Here is a 7,854-nt window from a genome sequence, read left to right on the forward strand (position 1 = left end):
CTATTCTGAATGAAACGAAGAGTAACTAAAGAAAATGAGCTCATTTATTGAAATGAATTGCAGTCATTAGTCATGTCAACACCTTTCTCCCTGAAATCTGATCTCTGTCGTCTTATATTGAATGGAAGCCCCCTGTCAAAGAAAGTGCTTCTTGCTCGTATAGCTTTAAGGAGTAGAGACATACTAAGGCATTCTAGGCACAGTGGTATTGGATGCATCATTAGGTTGTGTCGAGTCAAATTAGCTCTTTTTTTCGTTGCTGAAAAGAGATCCCTTCCCCCTGCTTTAAAAAATGATGCATATTCAGTCTGTGGGTCTGTAGGTACTATGGATCCTCTGACTCCCAATTGACTTGCCCTCTCATGTCTCGCCGGTCTTGCCTGTAGGTCGTGATATGCCTCGTGATGGCCTTCTTCTGTCCCCCTGTCGGTGTGGAATTCGCTCTCGAGTCCTCACTCTGCAACGTCTGACCTGTCCTCTAGGCACCTTTGAAAGGTAGGGAGTGTGACAACGTACATGCTTTCCTTTAGTCTATAGGGCCTTCTCATCATGTGCAGGGTTAAGTGGCCCAAAATTGACTTGTCTTCACCAAAAGGCCTTATCTCGTTAAGCCCAGCTCACGAAGCATCCCTTCTGCAGTAGGGTTCCAAACCTCGCTCTTATGACATGCTATCTTTCCCCTCTTAATTCCCAAGTCAAGGGTCAGTCTCATGCGTCAGTTTGTGGATCGCGATCTCACGTACTAATCTCTACAGGAGCCCGTAGTAGGCCGACCGCCCTACCTAAACCAATCATCATATCAGTCCCTAAGCCCTACTACTGGAAAGGCTTGACTTCAAAATCGTACGTTGAGCTTTTGCCTCATACGACTCCTCTAGGAATGGAGGTAGGCCAAGCCAAGGCTTGTGCAGTCAAGGTTGTTATACTACACTCAAAACAAAAAAAAAAAAAAAAAGAAGGAAGAATTGCAAGGACAATTTGATTTGGGACCCCCAACCATAAAAGAAACATTTTCGTGGAATAGATAATCTTATGCAAACAAGAACGAGAACAAAACTTTTCCTTCCCTCCTTTCAATTTCAAAAGAGAAAAAATGGACAATAGACTTCTAATTAATCTAAAAAATCGCGCCAGTGAGGAGCCCTCAAGATCTTCCAAACGTAATAGGATTGATGTCCATGTTTGAGGAGATCTTTTAGGAAATAAACTAAAAAAGAAATTTCCTCCTTGTCTCATTCTTGTTCGTTCAACTAGTCCTCAAATGAGTCTAGCTTCTTATAGTGCTCTTCCAAGTAATAGACAAAGCAACTTTTGGGATCGCAGGTTGCGTTCTGGATGAGGTTGGTCTTGTTCTCTATAATTTGAAGAAATAGAGAAAACAGGAGTGTTTGAGTTCTTGAATCTTCAAATCTCGTTTGGAGAACTCTATGAACCAATATTAGTCCTTTTGGGTTGTAAAAGAATCCAAAGGTTGTTTCAAAGATTCTCGCCAGAAGAGCGTTGACTCCTTTCCTAGGAGAAAAATACAATTCTCCCTCTCTAATCTTCAGATTCAATTAAAAAGGGAGGTTTCCTCCACCGTATTTGGAGTCATGGGCAAGGTATCAAGAGGACCTGTAGGGCAAAGGAATCCTCCAAAGGAGAAGATTAATTCTCTAAAGAATTAGAGAGAATAATTAGAGAAAAAATCAATCATAAACTTGGCGCAAATAGTAGAAAAAAGACTATGAAATTGAAAACATAAAAAGTAGAGGCAAATTAAGGTCAAATAGAAGGCTTAAATAGAGGATCCAAAAAAATATTTTCCCTCTTTTTCATTTTAAAAAAGATCCTTTTCTAATATTCAGAAATAGGATCATACTCAAAAGTATGAAAAAGATGGATAGGAGAACCGCCCAACTTATCCCTCATTTGATTTGTTCTCTGTCTTTTGCTCTAATAGAAAACAAAAATGATAATAAGAGGCAGAATCCGAACAAGAAAATAAAAGAGGTTCATAGCAAAGCATTTGAATTGAGTGGAGTTGATTTGCTTTTGGTTTAATATGGTATTAATAGCTATATCAATTTTTCTAGTTTGTCGCTCCTTGATCATCAGTTCTCGTTGGCTCTTACCTATAGGAACCAGGCTATCCACCGCTTTTAACCCTATTTCCATAGGCTCGTGCATTGATTTACGTTAAATTATCCCAAGGGCTTTCACTTTGATACGTCTTCGCTCATGATCACTAAAAGCCCCTCTTCCATCAATAGGTGCTCCCAAGGTACCGACCATACACCCAAGCATAACCTTGCTGGAATATCCACAATTGATCCAGTGCGCTTGACAAGATCTCCTTCTTTAATAGCGATATCACTACCAAAGACAACAATCCATACATTCTCATTCTCAAGATTTAAGGCTATTCCTTTGACACCGCTAACAAATTCTACCATTTCCCTAGCTTGAATCTCCTTTAATTTATAAACGTAGGCAATTCCATCTTCTATAGATAGGACTTAACCCATTTCATCCACTTTCAAAGACGTTTTGAAGTTCGTAATTCTACCTTCTAAGAAAGTTGTTAGTTTGGTTTAGGAGAGAATTCCACCGTGACATTTGAAAGAAAAGGGGCATCTAGGGAGAAATACCATATGCTCATAAATCTGAGCCATAAAAGAAGCCACTGCCTTCTAAACGTCTTACCGAGAGCAAGGTGTGATAAGCAACTCAACTAAGAAGGAGAGGCTAAATCTAATATGAGTGTCTCAAATTCTTTTCGAGTCCCACTTTGAGAAGAATTCCACTCATTTAATGCCTTAGGACGGATGTAGAATGGCTTTCCTTCGTTTCATTCTGCCTTTTCTTCCTTTCAATGAAAATTACAGAGCCATAATTGGGGTGGATTCAAAATCAACAAGTCCAACGGGTCAGAATGACCTCTTTAATCCATATGACTCTGTTGATAGGTCGGACCCATGAGTTCCAAAACTTATGGAGTAGAGTAATCTTGTCTTCTTTTTCTTCTTCCGCTTCCTTTGACCTTCTACTTCTATTATTAGACCTCTTGATTCCAACGTTTAGTAAGCTAGGCCAAAACCCCTTGTATAGGTTGGAGCTTCAGAGCAGACATAATTATTAGAGAGAAAGGACTTTTGAACTAGCAGCTAAATTTAGTCTTTGGAGTGCATAAGCCCCCTTAGAGATAGGAGCTACTTTCTGGTGGTATTCGAATGAGCAAGTAAGGGGCGACAACTAAAAAGGTAGCGAGATTGATGTAATTACAGGAATAGGTTGACATTCTTTCATTTTGGTTATGGTGAAAATGCAAGTCCTTTCGTTTTATACGAGATCACTAAACACCTCACAGTGCTTACACCTCTGGCCTATCGAAGTGATGTTCAAAAACCTTGTCCGAGAACTTGTATAAAGAAGGATTTCCCACAGAATAGTGATTCTTCCATACCAACTTAGCTACCAGCACTGCTATTGGCATAACAATTAGTACACCATAAGTTGGCCCAACTCAATCCTCTCGTACTAGGATTGGCTCCTCGTAGTTCTCCCTTTCACACCAATGGTAGATAGGATCCGAACTATCTCACGACGTACTAAACCTAACTCATGTACCACTTTCATCAGCGAACAACTGAACCCTTGGGACCTTCTTCAACCCTAGAATGTGATGAGTCAACATCAATGTGCCAAATGACTCCATTAATAAGAGATCTTAAAAGTCATTAGCCAGTTATCCCCGACGTACCTTTGATTCATTGGGCGAGAGCCCTTTCACACAGAACTCTTGGATCACTATGGCCGACTCTCATCTCTGATAGTTGCTTCTCAATATTCTTCGAACATAGTCTTTAAGTTCCTCAAATTAAGAGGATAAGGACTCTCACCTTATCAGTCGAGCCTTTTAAATTAAACTAATGAGGAGTAGCTTAATTAGTCCTCTCCTTTGAGTTGAGATTTTTTTTTTGAGTCTCTTTCTTTTGGAGTCAGATCCCAACTTCATGCTTGAAGGGAAAGGTAAGGACCTAACCTGCTCTTTGAGAATCGCTTCTCCGTTCCAGGGCTCACCTTTACTTTTCTTATTATGCTACAACATAGTGGGTAGATAGGAGCCAATATGGGATACTTTCCCTCGTCATTTTGATATAAGCCCTTGCTTTAGTTGGAAGTACCTTTTAGCCAATTGCTACTCTAATCTAAGTCAAGCAAGAGGAGAGGTTCTAGGCTAAGTGAACTCTGAGGCAAGGAGATGGTCATACCGATCCTGCAGTCAGAATGTTGATCATGGAAGGACTATTCAACTCTTTGAAAAGCGTCCTATCCAGTGAGGTATAACTTTCTAAAATAGAGGTTTGATGGGCATCTGTCAATCTCCCTATTCAAACGTATAGGTTGACGAAGGAGAAATTGCTAGAGTCCTGAGTACGAGATGTACTAATTTGAGTGTGGAATGTTGAATTGCCCATTCTATTTCTTTTATTAAAGCAATGTTCATCTTGTCTTCAACAGGCGCGTACGGTGGTGACAAGAAAGAGCCATCGCTACTTCTTGTCTATATCCGTCTCCCTCAATCCCCCTGGGGATTCTGCTTATCCTCGAATCATTCCATTCCCTCCTTTCATAGGAAAATGAATAAGGAAGGGATATATGAAATTTGGTCTAACTTAATCTTTCTTTCTTTAGCATTCATTAAGAAGATCATTCTAATCATCACAAATAAAGCAGATAGAAGGACCTTACGCTCTATGATCGATTGAGAGGAAAGAGCGTAGGATCATATGTACTTACTATTTAACGTGTAAAGTCAAACAATTACATTAAAGGGTTGTAAGATCCTTATGTTCCAGGCATTCGGGCTATTACCCTGAACCAGAGCTTGTTATGGGACTCCTCTACCCTTTGACTCAATGGAAGGGAAGAACATCTAATAATCCAACCTAAAGCTCTAGGATGTTTAATCGATTAAAGTAAAGGTTCTTTGGTTAGCATGATTGGAGGTGCTAAAGAAAGAGTTTCACGACAAAACCAAACTGATAGAGTGACCACAGTTGCATTTGCATAACCTAGCCATGGTTTTATCTTCCAGGTAGTTCATGACTGATCCCTAAAATGTCAAAGATGAGAAGATCAAATAAGCACAAAAACGCCCACTTCAACTGAACTTCGAAATGCAATAGTCTCCATTTAGGGGAAGACACTTGTAGAGAAGTAATGGGGGAGAAATGGCTAATAATAAGATAGCTTCAACACTTCCAAAAATAGAACAAGAAATTCAAAACATCGATACCGACAACAGCAAACCTTGGATGCCTTTTGGGAGCACCTGCCTCTCACCAGCGCAACGAATCCGAAACCGTATTAACGCTCTAGAAGACAGGAAAAAGGCCCTCCTCCAAGAATATAAAGACCTCATTGTGCATGATCGCACTCCACAACCAGAAGTTCTAGTACAGGTTGTAAAGGATACATTCTTAGATCGGGTTCTGGCTGTATGTGTCTTGCCTCCTTCTTGCTTTGGTGTATCATCTATAGGACCAATCTCATCTGCTAGCAGCTGCTTTCTTAGTTATGAAATGATTATGCTCTATCTAATATGGGATTGTTGTCCTACATGTTCATAAAAGCAAGCGCTCTTTCAGGCTTGGGCATTCCAAATGACTTGATGCAGTTAGCTATCTTCCTTATCCTTGCCTTGATGTGCCAGAAGTTTGAAAAGCCTAAACCATCATGTAACTTCTAGTAAGGCACAAACAATATGAAATTGATTTGAGCTCTATCGTCCCACCGGTCGAAGCCATATCAATGAAAACAATGGCATTCAATCTGGATATCTAGAGGCATGTAGAAGTTCCTCCATACCTACTTTCTTTACATCCAACGGATGAGGCGAGAGTAAATAAACATCGTGACTATGCCCACTCCGTAATAGCTCAGCTCCAGTTCACAAAAGGAAAGAAGCAAGGGATTGATTAGAAGGAAAAGGAACGAAGGAATAAGCAAGCCTACTCTTACAAAATTACCCCCACTTTCGGTGCCTTCCCGTTTCACAGGCAAGCAGCCTTTCACCTAAAAGCCAACATCCATTTAGCTCTTACGCTTTTAATGCAGAAGAGTGGTCTCTTAGAAGTGCTTGTGTAAGAAGGGCGGACCATTGCATCAACCTGTCATCCGTCTGTGCCCAGATCAACTCCGGGCATGGAAGCTTTCAAGCAAATGGACCTAAAGTAAGCAACTGCTTCAAGGCATGGTTGATTAAAGGCCCTCTCGGTCATCAATTCCATCAAAGCTGGCAACAACTCCTTACTCCCCCTACCCCCTAGGTAATGCTTTCCAATCTTATTTGATTTACTGACTTTGCTCGGTTATCGTTACTGCCAATAATCCTTTTTCTCTCTTTTAATTAGGATGCCTGTAAGCAAAGGCAGCCTATTTTCTTTATTACTTTCCTAATGATCATTTTCTCCAAGGGGACATCAACGTGTTGGCTAAATAAAGGAGATGTCTTGCACGCCTAACAATATACTTCTCTTTTTCCTACTCTGTGGGCCTCTCTTCTATCTTACAATCCCTTTGTGGTCCTCTACCAGTGGCAGTGACAGCCATAATGGAAAACCAATTCCTATCTATGGTTACAAAAAACAATGACATACCAAAAAAAAATGTTGGAAGTTACTTGGTCGTCCCCTAAAAGGTAAGACACGCCCTTCCAACGAAAAATAGAGTATAAGGCGAGCGTATGTGAGTGAGTCTACTAGACCTTCTCAACCACCTAATCCACATGGGAACCAAACCAATCCCAGTCCCACTACTGTTGGTGCCATTGTCCAATTAGGTATACCTCAGTCCTTCGGTCTTATTAGTGTTGATGATGGGAAGAACCCTTAGATTCTGGATTCTAGCACCACAGATCATTTGGTTCAGTCCTCTGAACATTTTGTGTCTTATATTTCTTCTGCTGGAAATGAAACAATTAGAATTGCAGATGGCTGCTTGACTCCCATTGCTGGAAAGAAGAAGGTTTCTCCATGTGCAGAGCTCTTCTTACATAATATTTTGCATGTGCTCATAATTTTTTATAATTTGCTTTCTGTGAGCAAGGTTACTCATGAGTTAAACTATATAGCAATTCTTATTTGATTCTATCTCTCTTCAGGACTTGAACTCCAGGGAGATGATGATCACTGCCTAGCATAGTAGGAGACTCTACCTCCTTGATGAAAACACCTCTTTTACTAGCATTTCTAGGACTAGTCTTCTATCTTTCTATTTTACTACTTTTGAACAAGATTGTTTGCCATAATTTTCAATATAAGAAATATGTATTTCCTCATCTCTTCTCTAAAATTGATGTGGCTACCTTATATTGTGATGTATATATTCAGACTTAACAACATCGAGTTTCTTTTCCTTCACAACCATATAGGCTAACCCACCATTTCACTCTTGTTCATAATATTATTTAGAAACCATCCAAGATAACAACCTCATTTGGGAAAAGATGGTTTGCAACCTTTATTGATGACCATACCTGTCTTACCTGGGTCTTTCTTGTCTCCGTTAAATATGAGGTCAACTCTATCTTCCGAGACTTCTATAATACCATAGAAACACAGTTCAATATAAAGATTGCTATTTTGTAAAGTGACAATGGTCGAGAGTTCCAAAACCACACTCTCAATGAGTTTTTGTCTTCTAAAGACACTGTCACCAAAGTTCTTACGCCTATACCACCAACAAAATGGGGTAGCCAAACGCAAAAACCATCACCTTTTGGAAGTCGCTCGTTCTCTTATGTTGTCTACTTTCCTTCCTTTCTACCTCTAGGGAGATGATGTTCTCACTGCAACCTATCTTATCAAC

General features: G+C 40.1%; 1 pseudogene; it reads right to left on the reverse strand.

The window, feature by feature from the left end:
- Window positions 1–1,935: 1,935 nt before the first annotated feature.
- Window positions 1,936–2,564, reverse strand: LOC107991931 (ATP synthase subunit alpha, mitochondrial-like; annotated as a pseudogene).
- Between the last annotated feature and the right edge of the window lie 5,290 nt (window positions 2,565–7,854).

Source organism: Cucumis melo, chromosome 12 (assembly GCF_025177605.1).
Source record: "Cucumis melo cultivar AY chromosome 12, USDA_Cmelo_AY_1.0, whole genome shotgun sequence".
In the NCBI taxonomy this organism is placed as follows: Eukaryota; Viridiplantae; Streptophyta; class Magnoliopsida; order Cucurbitales; family Cucurbitaceae; genus Cucumis; species Cucumis melo.